We start from the raw sequence: 12,820 nt of genomic DNA, 5'->3' as shown, positions 1-12,820 counted from the left end.
CATGTGACCCTGAGACAGCCACTTCATCTCTCTGAAGTTTGTTTTCTTTATAAGGGATGTGAAGATTTCAGAAAAAAAAATTCTACTTCACAACGTTGTCTGAGGGTTAAATGAATTAATTCTGTGGAAATGCACTGAAGTACACGTTTAAGGAGAGCAACTAAAGGACAATCAACTAATCTTTTCCATCCCAAAATTGATTTGAAAAGTCCAAAATGAAAACAAAAATTTTATTTAAAAATTTTATCAGAGCTAGAAAATGGGAAGATATTTGTCATTAAGATAAAAATTTTAAAGGATTTCTTTAAGGTAAAGGTAAGATCAGATTATGAAAAGCAATAAACAGCTGGCAAATCAACAGAAGTGAAATATGTGATGAAGGGATCCACATGGGTAATAAGTGTACAGGACTTTCCAACAGAGCCCTGAAAATACTACTCTAAACCCAGCATAAGCCAATTGAGAAGGAACACCCCTAGGGACATGTGGAAAACTAGCAAATTGAACAAATGGAAGCATTTCAGAAACTATATCTCAGCACTCAGATATATATAACAGGCTGTGGCACTCATTGCCACTCCTCCAACTAGGGGCCAGCCCACAAGGTAAGTCATGAGATTTAATACTGCAGGCTCATAAAAAACACAACCATGTCAGTTAAAGAGTGATGAAATGACACTTCCTTGAATGGAGGAGAACTAAGGCAAAATAACAGCCTCTCTGATGGCTCTTTCCATTCTTCCCTTGAACTTAAGAATTTTTGATGAATCTTAGGCATCCCAACTTTCCATCTGGGGGTAGTGAGTAAGGATAGACCATAGGTCAGTTGGCAGAAAGAAAATTCCTTGAACAAAGTTGGGAACTGCAAGCCTAAATACGGATACATATATAAAAACTTTGTAACAAAGTAAATTTTCTTGCCAAAAAAGTGCCTTCTCCAATATCCTATTTCCCACTCTCTAGCACTAAGGATAATATAGGGGGAAAAAATAGACATAAATCCTCACCTTCATATGCTCACATTCTAAAATCAGATATTTTCTTTTCTACTTGAAACCTGCTCCTCCATTTTTATATTACCAGAGAAAGAAGGGCTGAATCTAAAAAATAAAATTATTGAATCTATCAAAAAGAAAAACCAAGGATGAGGAAAAAATTCTTTTCAGATGAAAAAACAGGACAATTTAATTAAAAATTGAGTTGAGGCAGTAAAAACAGATTGGATAACTGCAGCAAACCAAGTATTTGATTTAGACACAGGGATTATCAAATTTTGTCTATAAGAATAAGATAATAAATATTTTAGACTGTGTATTCAACATACAGTCTCTGTTTCTCCATATTCATACTATTATTTCTTAGTAACACTTTAAAAGTGTAAAAACCATTTTTATCTCATAGGCCCTACAAAAACAGTTCATGGGTCATGAATCTGCCAATCCCTGATTTAGAAGATCAGCTTATTTCTTTAATGACATGTCAGAAAAATACTAAGATTAAGATAATTTAGTAGAGAATAGATGCAGGAAATTTCCCAAAGGTGACAGATCAAACAGAAGGAAGGTTTTACCATAATTAGATAAATATCAAAGGAGTATTTTTCTGAAATGAAGGCTTAAATCTTCAGATTAAAGGAGCCCAGAATGATAGATGAAAAATGCATGTAGAGAGAATTATTCATATATGTATTTTAGTACAGATTTTGAATTCCAAGAAAAAATATTTTTAATCCTTCAAACGTTCAGGCAGAAGAAGAAAAAGTTTACATACAAAATCAGAATAAAAATTATGTTCACATCAGAGTTCTCTTCCGTCTATTAATCATCAGAGGATAGTGGAGCAATGTCTACAGTTGCCAAGTTATGACATTCAGGTGCCAGAGCAACAGAAAGGGTTTCCAATGTCCAGTGACTCAATAGTACACCAGCTATTTATCCCTCCTGCATAAAAATATCTGAAAATGTACTCAGTATGATAGAGAAATACATTCTTTAAAAAGTAGTTCAAGAGGAAAAGTAAGGCTAAAATATGGTGACAAAACTTCTGAGAAGGGCTTTCCTGGTGGCGCAGTGGTTGGGAGTCCGCCTGCCAGTGCAGGGGACGCGGGTTCGTGCCCCGGTCCAGGAGGATCCCACATGCTGCGGAGCGGCTGGGCCCGTGAGCCATGGTCTCTCAGGCTGCGTGTCTGGAGCCTGTGCTCCACAATGGGAGAGGCCGCAGCGGTGAGAGGCCCGTGTACCACACACACAGAAAAAAAAACTTCTGAGAAGACACTGAGAAGTGTAAGTTTAGGGGGAAAAATTATATTCTTTGAAATAGAAAAATGATTAGAAATAAACAGAAAATAAAATAGAAATAAATAGAAAAGTTAAAAGGCTAGAGTAACAAAGGTAAACAATTAGGAAATACTTTAGGTTCACATTCTGGCTTAAATACAAAACAACTTTTGTCAAATTTAAAGAGAATATTGGATCTCCAATTTCTAAGTACAGTAGAGGATTGGCTCAAGCCACTGCCTCTGCATCTCCTGACACACCAGACTGGGACTTTTATAGCTATTTTTTAGTGCACCTATAATTACCATATTTCTGTGGGAAATACCCAGAAATATTCCCCAGCTTGTAGGGACCAGCTTCAGCAGGGGCACGCACTACCTGACTTCATCCACTTACTCATATAAGATATATAGTGTGCCAGGCACTTTCTAGCACTAGGGAGAAACAGGGAAAAAAACAGACACAAATTCCTGCCCTCATGATGCCTATATTCTAAAATAAGCTTACTGTCTTATCTGAAATCACTCCCCATCTTATATTGCCAGGAAAAGAAAGGCTGAATGAAAAACTATTGCACCAACCAGGTTTAATGTTTTTACCTTTTGTCTTTTTTTTCTAGTTTCCTTTCTTCTCCTTTCTTTTCTTTTTTATACTCTTCTTTTATTTTCTTTATTCCTAATTTTGTTTCTTAAAATGTGATGTGAGATCTGTAAGCAACCCTGCTTTGCTGCTGAGGATCAGCAGTGATTGTGGAAAGAGGCAGTCTATCAACTAAGGATGAGAAGTGTGGAGTCAGGACACCTGGCTTTGAACTCTGGCTTCATCACTCAGAGCTACTAGTCATGAGAGCTCAGACAAATTCCTAACTTCTTGGTGCTTCAGTTTTTTTGTCTATGTAATAAAGTGAACAATAAGATTTACCTTGGGAAGTTGTAGTAAGGATTAAATAATATAGTGACGAAAAGGTTGTTAAGTGTCAGGCTTAAACTGTAAAATGTGCCCGACAATCCCTACACTCACATTTAATCCTTATAGCCAATAAGGAATAAATGATGTATCCTTTAAGGTATAGCAGTACTAATACTGGTAATGAAAATAATGGCTGTTCACTAAATCTTTATTTCCTTTTTTTAAATGGAAATAGTAAAAGTAACCCCCCCACACAAAGTTCTGAAAATATAAACATGAAAAGAACACATATAAAGTATTACAAGTCAATCCATAGCTCGAACTCAGTAATTCTGACTTCAACACTTTTCCGTTCTGCTTGTGCCACTTCCTTAGAAAAAGTATCTGAATCTCTATTCATCCAAATAAGCCAATCCAAGGTACTCCCCTTGCAATAATACAAAGGCTTTCAGCACATTGAGCTGAGTGTCATTTTGTCACTCTTCTTATGACAAAAGGCTTTTTTAAAAAATTTGTTTATTTTGTTTATTTTTGGCTGCATTGGGTCGTTGTTGCTGCATGCGGGCTTTCTCTAGTTGTGGCTAGCGGGGGCTACTCTTCATTGTGGTGCGCAGGCTTCTCATTGTGTTGGCTTCTCTTGTTGCTGAGCACGGGCTCTAGGTGTGCAAGCTTCAGTAGAGGCGGCGCACGGGCTCACTAGTTGTGGCTCACAGGCTCTAGAGCGCAGGCTCAATAGTTGTGGCGCACGGGCATGTGGGATCTTCCTGGACCAGGGCTCAAATCCATGTCCCCTGAATTGGCAGGCAGATTCTTAACCACTGCACCACCAGGGAAACCCAACAACAGGCTTTTATAAAAAGAAAAGTGCAGCTTAGAAAATGGCATTATGACATTATTGGATATAAAAATAAAGCAGAATGAGTCCTTTGAGGAGAACCCACTGACCTCAGAGACAAGCTTCATATGCTGCTCTCAGAGAAAAGCAATCCTCATGAAAAGGGTAAGATGGATCATCTAAGAAGAACCTCACACTTGATAGATGTTGAGTTACCAGCTCAGGGGCAGAGAGAGAGAGAGAGAGAGAGAGAGAGAGAGAGAGAGAGAGGGAGAGAGCACAAGTTTATGAACAGGGTCACGAAGATGAGCGACACCATCAGAAGGGTAACTGGCCTGAAAACACCCTCCGCTGTTTTAATGCTAATTGTAGCAAAAGTAAGCATTTGTAAAATGCTCACTCTGTGAGGGGTACTGTGCTGATTGCTTTACATGCTTTGTCACATTCAGTTCTCACATTAGTAAGGTTGGTTCTATTGTTACTCTGATTCACTAGATGAGGACAGTAAAACTCAGGGAGTTCAGGAAATTTGTCCAAGATTATGAAACTATGAACTTAGAATTCCTAAGACCTGGAAAATAAATTCTTAAGAAACAACTTACTAAATTGAATTAAACAAAATTAACCATTTTCTTATTTAATTAAAATGATCATTCAAGGAAGAAAGTATATTCTGCCACTGATTTTAACAAAGATAATTTATCAATTTAATTATTTGCTTATAGTTATGCATGGATGCATTTACCCAATGTTTCCAAGAGGCCTATTAAGTACAAATCACTTTGCTTGGCACTGTAGGAAGTTGGGTTTTATAATACTCAAAAAGTATAAGTTTACAATAGAAGATGCTCCGAATAATCCCAGAAGCTGCATTACGTACACCAAGAGTCAGTACTGGCCACCATGATGGGATCTAGAAGCACTTGGTATAGCCTGGTTAACCCTGCCTCAATGCCCCACCACAAGATAAAACAGCCTCATGCTCTCTCTTTGCTTTTACTGAGTCATATTAGGATATCAGTTTTCTAATTCTGTGCCATGATATTTGAAAATATGCACAGAAGTTTAAGAAAATGTTGTTACCTACTAGAGGGTGATTTTGCAGGATGTAAAGATTAAGGGAGGAAAAGAAAACTGGATTAGGATTGAGCAGAGAGAAAGTGGAGCTGAAATGCCATCCCAACAAAATCTCAGCCAACACCATGGTAAGCTCCAGTGCTGGGATGGTCTACTTCCATGGACCCAGGTTGCTCTTGGAAGGACCTTGGGTGAAATTTTTCTTTCTCACCCAATCCTCCAAAGGAAATTCTTGAAGAGGGATGATAACTAACAGCCATCTTTTGAGTCCTCAGGAGCTGGTGGAATAAATTCTTAGTTCATAAATGGGATTCAAGGCAATATACAATAACGACCACAACAATCCACACCTTGTGCCCCTGGGATACATTTTTTTAAATATGTTATGGGCTTCTCTTCCTGGGGGAAATGTAGAAGGGGAAAATTAGTGGGATGAACTGCAGCCTCTGTCACTATTGGTCCTGGAGCTACAGCTAATATCATTGCTTCTCTTTTCCATCTAGATTCCCCTCACCCTCATCTCACACTAAGGCTGATCTCACTGAGTTATCTGGCAGTGTGACCTGGACCCACATCCCTATGGGTCCAAGTCCTGGTTCATTATTCTTTCCTCAGGACAGGTTTGTTGCATTTGTTCTTTCACTATCAGAATTAATCCAAGTAGTATACCAAGAGATCCCAACTGATCACTTGGGTGATGAAGGTAATCCTCCCTAAAGCCATTCAGTAACAGCGGCCTTATCTCCCCATGACGATTAGGGTCAGTTACTCCAGCATGGTGACTCTAGTCTTGCCTGCCGCTCCCTTAACAGTAGAAACCCAATGTGCCAAGGCAGCAACCATAGCTTATGGTTGAATTGAACTCTTGCTGTGCCCCCTGGCAGAACTCTTTGCCTTTCTGGGAACCTTCACTTATATACACTCGCAGCCTAGAATTTCAGGATGAGAAGTATAAATTCCTTAACTGGGTCACTGGGAGTGATGGTAACTGATATCTGTGAATCTATGTATTCTGCCTATCATTCTATCTAAAAGTCTTTTAAAATACTTAGGAATAAATTTAACCAAGGAGAGAAAATATCTCTACACTGAAAATTGTAAGACAATGGCAAAAGAAATTGAAGAAGACACAAATAAATGAAAACATATTCTGCATTCATGAATCAGAAGAGTTAATATTGTTAAAGTGTCCATACTACCCAAAGCCACATATAGATTCAGTGCAATTTCTATCAAAATTCCAATGACATTTTTCACAGAAATAGATAAAAGAATCCTAAAATTTGGATGGAATCACAAAATAACCCAATAACTAATGCAATCTTGAGAAAGAAATTAAAAAAAGCTGGAGGCACCACACTTCCTGATTTCAAACTATACTACATAGCTATAGTAATCAAAACAGTATAGTACTGGCATAAAAATAGACACATAGCGGGCTTCCCTGGTGGCGCAGTGGTTGAGTGTGCCTGCCAATGCAGGGGACACAAGTTCATGCCCTGGTGCAGGAAGATCCCATATGCCGCAGAGCAGCTGGGCCTGTGAGCCATGGCCTCTGAGTCTGTGTGTCCGGAGCCTGTGCTCTGCAACAGGAGAGGCCACAACAGTGAGAGGCCCGCATACTGCAAAAAAAAAAAAAAAAAAAAAAAAAAGACACATAGACAAATGGGACAAATTTGAGAGCCCAGAAATAAACCCGCACATATACATTCAAGTGATCTTTGACAAGGATGCCAATAATACACAATGGAGAAAGAACAGTCTCTTCAATAAATTCTGTTACAAAAACTGGATATTCACATGCAAAAGAATGAAAATGGACCCCTAATTTACACCACTTACAAAAATTAACTTGAAATGGATTAAATACTTAAGTGTAAGATCCAAAACTATAAAACTCCTTGAAGAAAGCATAGGGGAAAACTTGTTTTACATTAGTCTTGGTGACTTTTCTTTGGATATAAACCAAAAGCAAAAATGTTTAAACAAGTGGGACTACATCAAACTAAAAAGCTTCTGCACAGTAAATGAAAAGGTAACCTACTTAATGGGAGAAAATATTTGCAAACTATATATCTGATAAGGGATTAATACCCAAAATATACAAGGAACAAGTAATATGATTAAGAAATAGGCAGAGAACATGAATAGACACCTCCCAAAGAATACATATGAATGGACAACAGGTACATGAAAAGATGACTAACATCACTAATCATTAGGGAAATGAAGATCAAAAACACTGAGATAGAATTTCATACTTGTTAGGATGGCTACCAAAAAGACAAGGGACAACAAGTGCTGGCAAGGATGTGGAGAAACAATAACACTGGTGCACTGTTGTTGAGAATGTTAAATGGTGCACCTATCATGGAAAACAGTATAGAGGTTCCTCAAAAAATTGAAAAAAGAACTACCGTATGATCTAGCAATCCCACTTCTGGGTATGTATCCAAAGGAAATGAAATCACTATCTCAAAAAGATATCTGTACCACCATATTCATTGCAGCATTATTCACAATACAAGACATTGAAACAACCAAAGTGACCATCAACAGGTAAATGGATAAAGAAAATGCAGAAGAAATGTAATATATATATATAAAATTCAGCCATAAATATGAAGGAAATCTGCCACTTGCAACAACACAGATGGACCTTGAAGGCATTATGCTAAGTGAAATAAGTCAGACAGTGAAAGACAAATACTGTATGATCTCACTTATATGTGGAATCTAAAAAGGCCAATCTCATAGAAACAGATAATAGAATAGTAGTTGCCAGGGGCCAGGGGGTGGGGGAAATGGAGAGATGGTGGTCAAAAGGTACTCTCTATTGTGTATTAACATGTGATATGATGATCTTCAAACTCTGTGCCCACTCCTAGGTGTCCATTCACATGCCTCTAACCCAGACTTTCTTGTCCTCAATCTTCTAATATTTCTTCTTACAGGATCTTGATCATGGTAATCATTGCATTATATTCTAACCTTGGACAATTTTCTTTCCACACAAAGCTAATGACAGATGCATCAACAAAAGCTCTGCTCATCTGAGGATTTCTCCTCACCGCTCTCATTTGAGTTTATACCTGAGAGAGGCTTTAGTGAGCCCTACCAAACATTTTTGGTTTGCACTCCCGAACTAGCCCATTTGTGAACCATGCTCAGACTTTTCTCTGTCTCTGTGAGACTGAGGTCAAGGATCATTCATATGGCACTAAGAGATGAGGGTGACACACTGGTGGAACTGTGGTAAGTAACATGGACCTCTGGATATCTGCTCGTGCAACTTGCTTCTTCATACTCATACTTGATCCCTGCCCACTCAACATTATGACTTAGTGGGTCTAAGAATACCAAGTTTATGATAAATTATGACTGCATGGTTACTTGGTATCACATGATCAGTTGGTCTGTCTCTATTGGGAAGCAGGAACATACCAGGGCTGTTTTTCAAAAGGTATATAACATTACACAGTATATGACATGGTCTTGCTCCAAAACCCTAGGGGTCTGTGTAGTGGTTTGCCCACTGAGGCAAGCCATAAACTCCACATGGCATCTTTTCCCCAAAATGATCCAACTGATTGCCTCTATTTGTTTAGATGTCTAATCATCTCCACTTCTATTAGTGATCCCAGTTCTATTCAATATAATGGCATTCCCTACTTTCAGTCCTGACCCAGAGAACAACTTAATGATGATGCTGCCCCTCTCACCAGCACATTCCTATTACTCTGGTAAACGGCACAGTCTCAAGTACCTCATATGGACCATTTGGTGGATTTTCTTGGCATAATTATTACATGCATTCTATAATACCCATTTATCTGAGCCTTTTCATTCTTCATTATATTATCCTCTATGGAATATCTGACATTTCTGCCTCACTTAGTGTAGGTCAATGCATTTTCCATGTATTTAGGAGCCATACTAGCAACTTGTTCACCCGGTTTTCTTATATCTTCATATCCTTTTGTGAAAGTCCGCAAACTGTGAGAGTGATAACAAAAGTAATCATGATTGATCAGAAACCTTACCTACAATCCAGGATGGAAGGAGTAAATGGAGATAAAAAACACTGAGGTTACTATGTGACAACTGTTATAAAAGATACATTAACACAAGGGGAAAAAGAGTTCATTAGTTCAAATAATTGGTTTGCCAATTTCTATTATAACACTTCCGTCTGGTTTTTCCCTCAATTGAAGACAACACATTTAACAACTTTAACTTACTCTTAGAAATTACTCACAAGTTTTTAATAACATAGTTAATGCCCATTGAGACCCTGTCTAACTTATTTTATTGTCAACATGGACAATTTTTCATTGTCACTTTTCTAAAAATAAAATGGTTTCTATGGGTGTGAGAATATGTCTTAGGGATAATCTATCACTCTAGCAGGTTAAATTTTGCTCTGCTATTTTTCTTTCAAATTTTATGCTCACCAAGAAAGAATAATTCCAGTTTACCTGTTAAAGATCAATTCTGATTTATTCAAAGAATAAAAAGCCATTGTTTCTTTTTATGTTTGCTTATTATCATCAGAATAGTTCAATTATTGTGTAATTATTCTGGTGTGGTAAGTAAACAAAACAAAGAAAAAAATACACAGAGGTTTCAATGAAAACAAAGTTTTGCTTTATAAATGAATATATACATATATAATTTTAACCTAAAGAAAACTTCTATGAGTCAATGCATGACTACAACTTAGTTTATGGCATGGTTAGGGTTAACACTAATATATACATGCTGTGGATTTGAGGATTTCCAATATTCACTGTTTGCAGTATGAAAGGGTAGTTCTTCGTGGGAATATAAATTGGTGCAGCCACTATGAAGAACAGTATGGAGGTTCCTTAAAAAGCTAAAAACAGAGCTACCATATGATCCAGTAATCCCACTCCTGTGCATATACCCAGAAAAGACAAAAACTCTAACTCAAAAAGATACATATGCCTCAATGTTCATAGCAGCACTGTTTACAGTAGCCAAAACATGCAAGCAACCTAAATGTCCATCAATAGATGAACGGATAAAGAAGATGTGGTATATCTATGTGTGTGTGTATAAAATAATATATATATATTATTATATATATATAATGGAATATTACTAAGTCATAAAAAATAATGAAATTATGCCATGTGCAGCAAATGGATAGACCTAGAGATTATCATACTAAGTGAAGTGAGTCAGAGAGAGAAAGACAAACACCATGATATCACTTATATGTGGAATCTAAAAAAAAATTATACAAATGAACTTATTTACAAAACAGGAACAGACTCACAGACACAGAAAACAAACTAATGGTTTCAAAAGGGGAAAGGGGGGAGGGATAAATTAGGAGTTTGGAATTAACAGATACACATTACTATATAAAATAGATAAACAACAAGGACCTACTATATACACAAGGAACTATATTCCATATCTTGTAATAGCCTATAATGGAAAAGAATCTGAAAAAATGTATCTGAATCACTTTGCTGTATACCTGAAACTGACACAACATTGTAAATCAACTATACTTCAATTAATTAATTTATTTATTTATATGGTAATTCAGAGGATTTAAAATCAAACCAATTTTTAAAAGGAACACTGTTGGAGGACTTGTACCATATGATTTCTATACTTAAGATACACTACAGCTACAGTGTGGTATTCATATAATGCCAGGAAAAAAAACTGATAGAACAGAAGAGAGAGCCCGGAAATAGACCAACAGATATGGTCATTTGATTTTTAATGAAACTGGCAAATTAGCTGAATGTGGAAAGGAAAGTCTTTTCAACAAATTGTGCTGGAACAACTGAATATCAATATGAAAAAAAAGTAAACCAAGACCCCTCTCTCACTCTATATGCAGAAAGAACAATTTGAGATAGATCATAGACCTAAATTTAAAACTCAGAACCATAAAGCTTCCCAAAGGAAACATAGAAAACTACCTTTGTAACCTCAAAGTAGGCAAAGATTTCTTGAACAGGCCACAATAAACACAAACCATAATACTTTAAAAAAAAAAAAGATAAATTGCACATTATCAAAATTTAACATTTTGGCTCCATTAAGAATATGAATAGATAAGCCACTGTCCGGAGAAAATAAATTATAGCACATATATCTAACAAGGAACTTGTATCCAGAATACATGTACACAGAAGCACAGATACACACAGACATAGACACACAAAAACATAAACAAAAATTCTACTCAATATAAAAAAAGCAAGATATATAAATGGCAAATAAATGCTTGAAAAATGGACAACCTCATTAGTTATCAGAGAAATTCAAATTAATATCACAACGAGATATCACTTTTACCTACTACAATGATTAAAAGTTTTTTTAAATACTGACAAAAACGGGTAGTTCTTATTCTGCTTTGAATAAAGATATCAAATTCTTATTAAAATTTTTGACCCTATAGGCCATAAATGCTCTTAATTTTGAAACTGAAGTAAATTGACTTTTTCAAACACAAGACTCCATTGTTGCGGGGTTTTGTTTTGTTTTGGTTTTGGTTTTGTTTAGTTTTATTCTCAAGGCTTTTAAAAACCAGTTTCAGGAAGTTAAGTGGTTAGCTACTGTTTGCTTCCAGAACCCATCACCCTGTTAGAAATGGTAACCATCCACCCAAACCACCCCTTCTCCATTCCTTTTTCCCTCAGATCCCTTGTGATTTTCTCCATGGATAGGCTCTGATAGATTTAAATAAATCACAGGAACCAGTCCCCTTGGCCAAAATGATCTGTTCAAGAATGGATAGGTAACCCAATGAGGGCTAACTAGATACACAGGTATGTTTGCTCAGGCTGCCAGAAATCTTTTTTTTTCCTCCTCTACAACTCAGCCCAACTGCATCCATCTCACAATGTCAAATGGAACCAACCTAAAAATGCCAGCAACTCACTGAGGAAAGCAGAGACAACAGACTCAAAGAATCTGATCCTAATAACTTTATTTAAGCATCTGAATTAAGCCATGTTGGAAGGAGCCTCGTCTTAATCCTACACTGTCATTTACATGACCCAATAAATTTCCCTTTCTGTTTAGGCTGGCTCTGTTAAATTTCTTTGGCCAGGAGCCAACTGAATACTAACTAGAACCTGAGAGAAATCTGTCATTGATCCAATGAACAACTGTTGTAGAATTAGATCTTCATTACAAACAGACAAATGGGAAATTCCAAACACCATGTTATTCTTTCTATCTTTTCTGGAATGTTTATGTATCACCAGTACCTCTTCACCAGGAATGAAGTGAATAAAAATATGTACAAAGCAAGTTAATTGGGGAATCATTAGGGAAAATATATTTAGTCTTCAAAAGTGAAATTACCTTGTTAAATTCACCAAAATCCAGGTTCTAGTTCTCATTCTTGGATATCTAGAAAATGAAATAAAATGTATCAGTATATGCCAAAATAATCAGTCTTTCAATGAGCGTCAACATCAAACAAATTCACACAAGGCTAATATATGAAATCTAATACCAATTTTGTAATGAATAACTCCATTCATCTAATTTCCAGATGGCCAAGTTCTCTGCTCAGTGCATCTCTTTCCCAATATTAACACAACTGTAATGCCAAGATAGTACTCTTTTTTTTTTTTGAGAGCATGCAATGAAGCTAAGGGATGGCATAATCTTCAAAGGTTCTCAGCCAAAGACAGTAATTCCTCCTGAAAGTATTTAAACT

General features: G+C 36.6%; 1 long non-coding RNA gene across 1 annotated transcript in view; it reads right to left on the bottom strand.

Annotated features, from left to right (window-relative positions):
* LOC307196466 overlaps positions 1–12,495 on the bottom strand; it is a 295,692-nt gene extending 283,197 nt beyond the window's left edge. Inside the window, exon 1 of the long non-coding RNA XR_013831144.1 lies at positions 12,460–12,495. This is a non-coding gene — a long non-coding RNA (uncharacterized lncRNA). The remainder of the gene's footprint in view (positions 1–12,459) is intronic.
* Positions 12,496–12,820: the final 325 nt, after the last annotated feature.

Source organism: Stenella coeruleoalba (assembly GCF_951394435.1).
Source record: "Stenella coeruleoalba genome assembly, chromosome: 13".
Taxonomy (NCBI): domain Eukaryota; kingdom Metazoa; phylum Chordata; class Mammalia; order Artiodactyla; family Delphinidae; genus Stenella; species Stenella coeruleoalba.
Note: the sequence above shows the minus strand (reverse complement) of the source record. Positions and strands in the feature narration are given on the sequence as shown.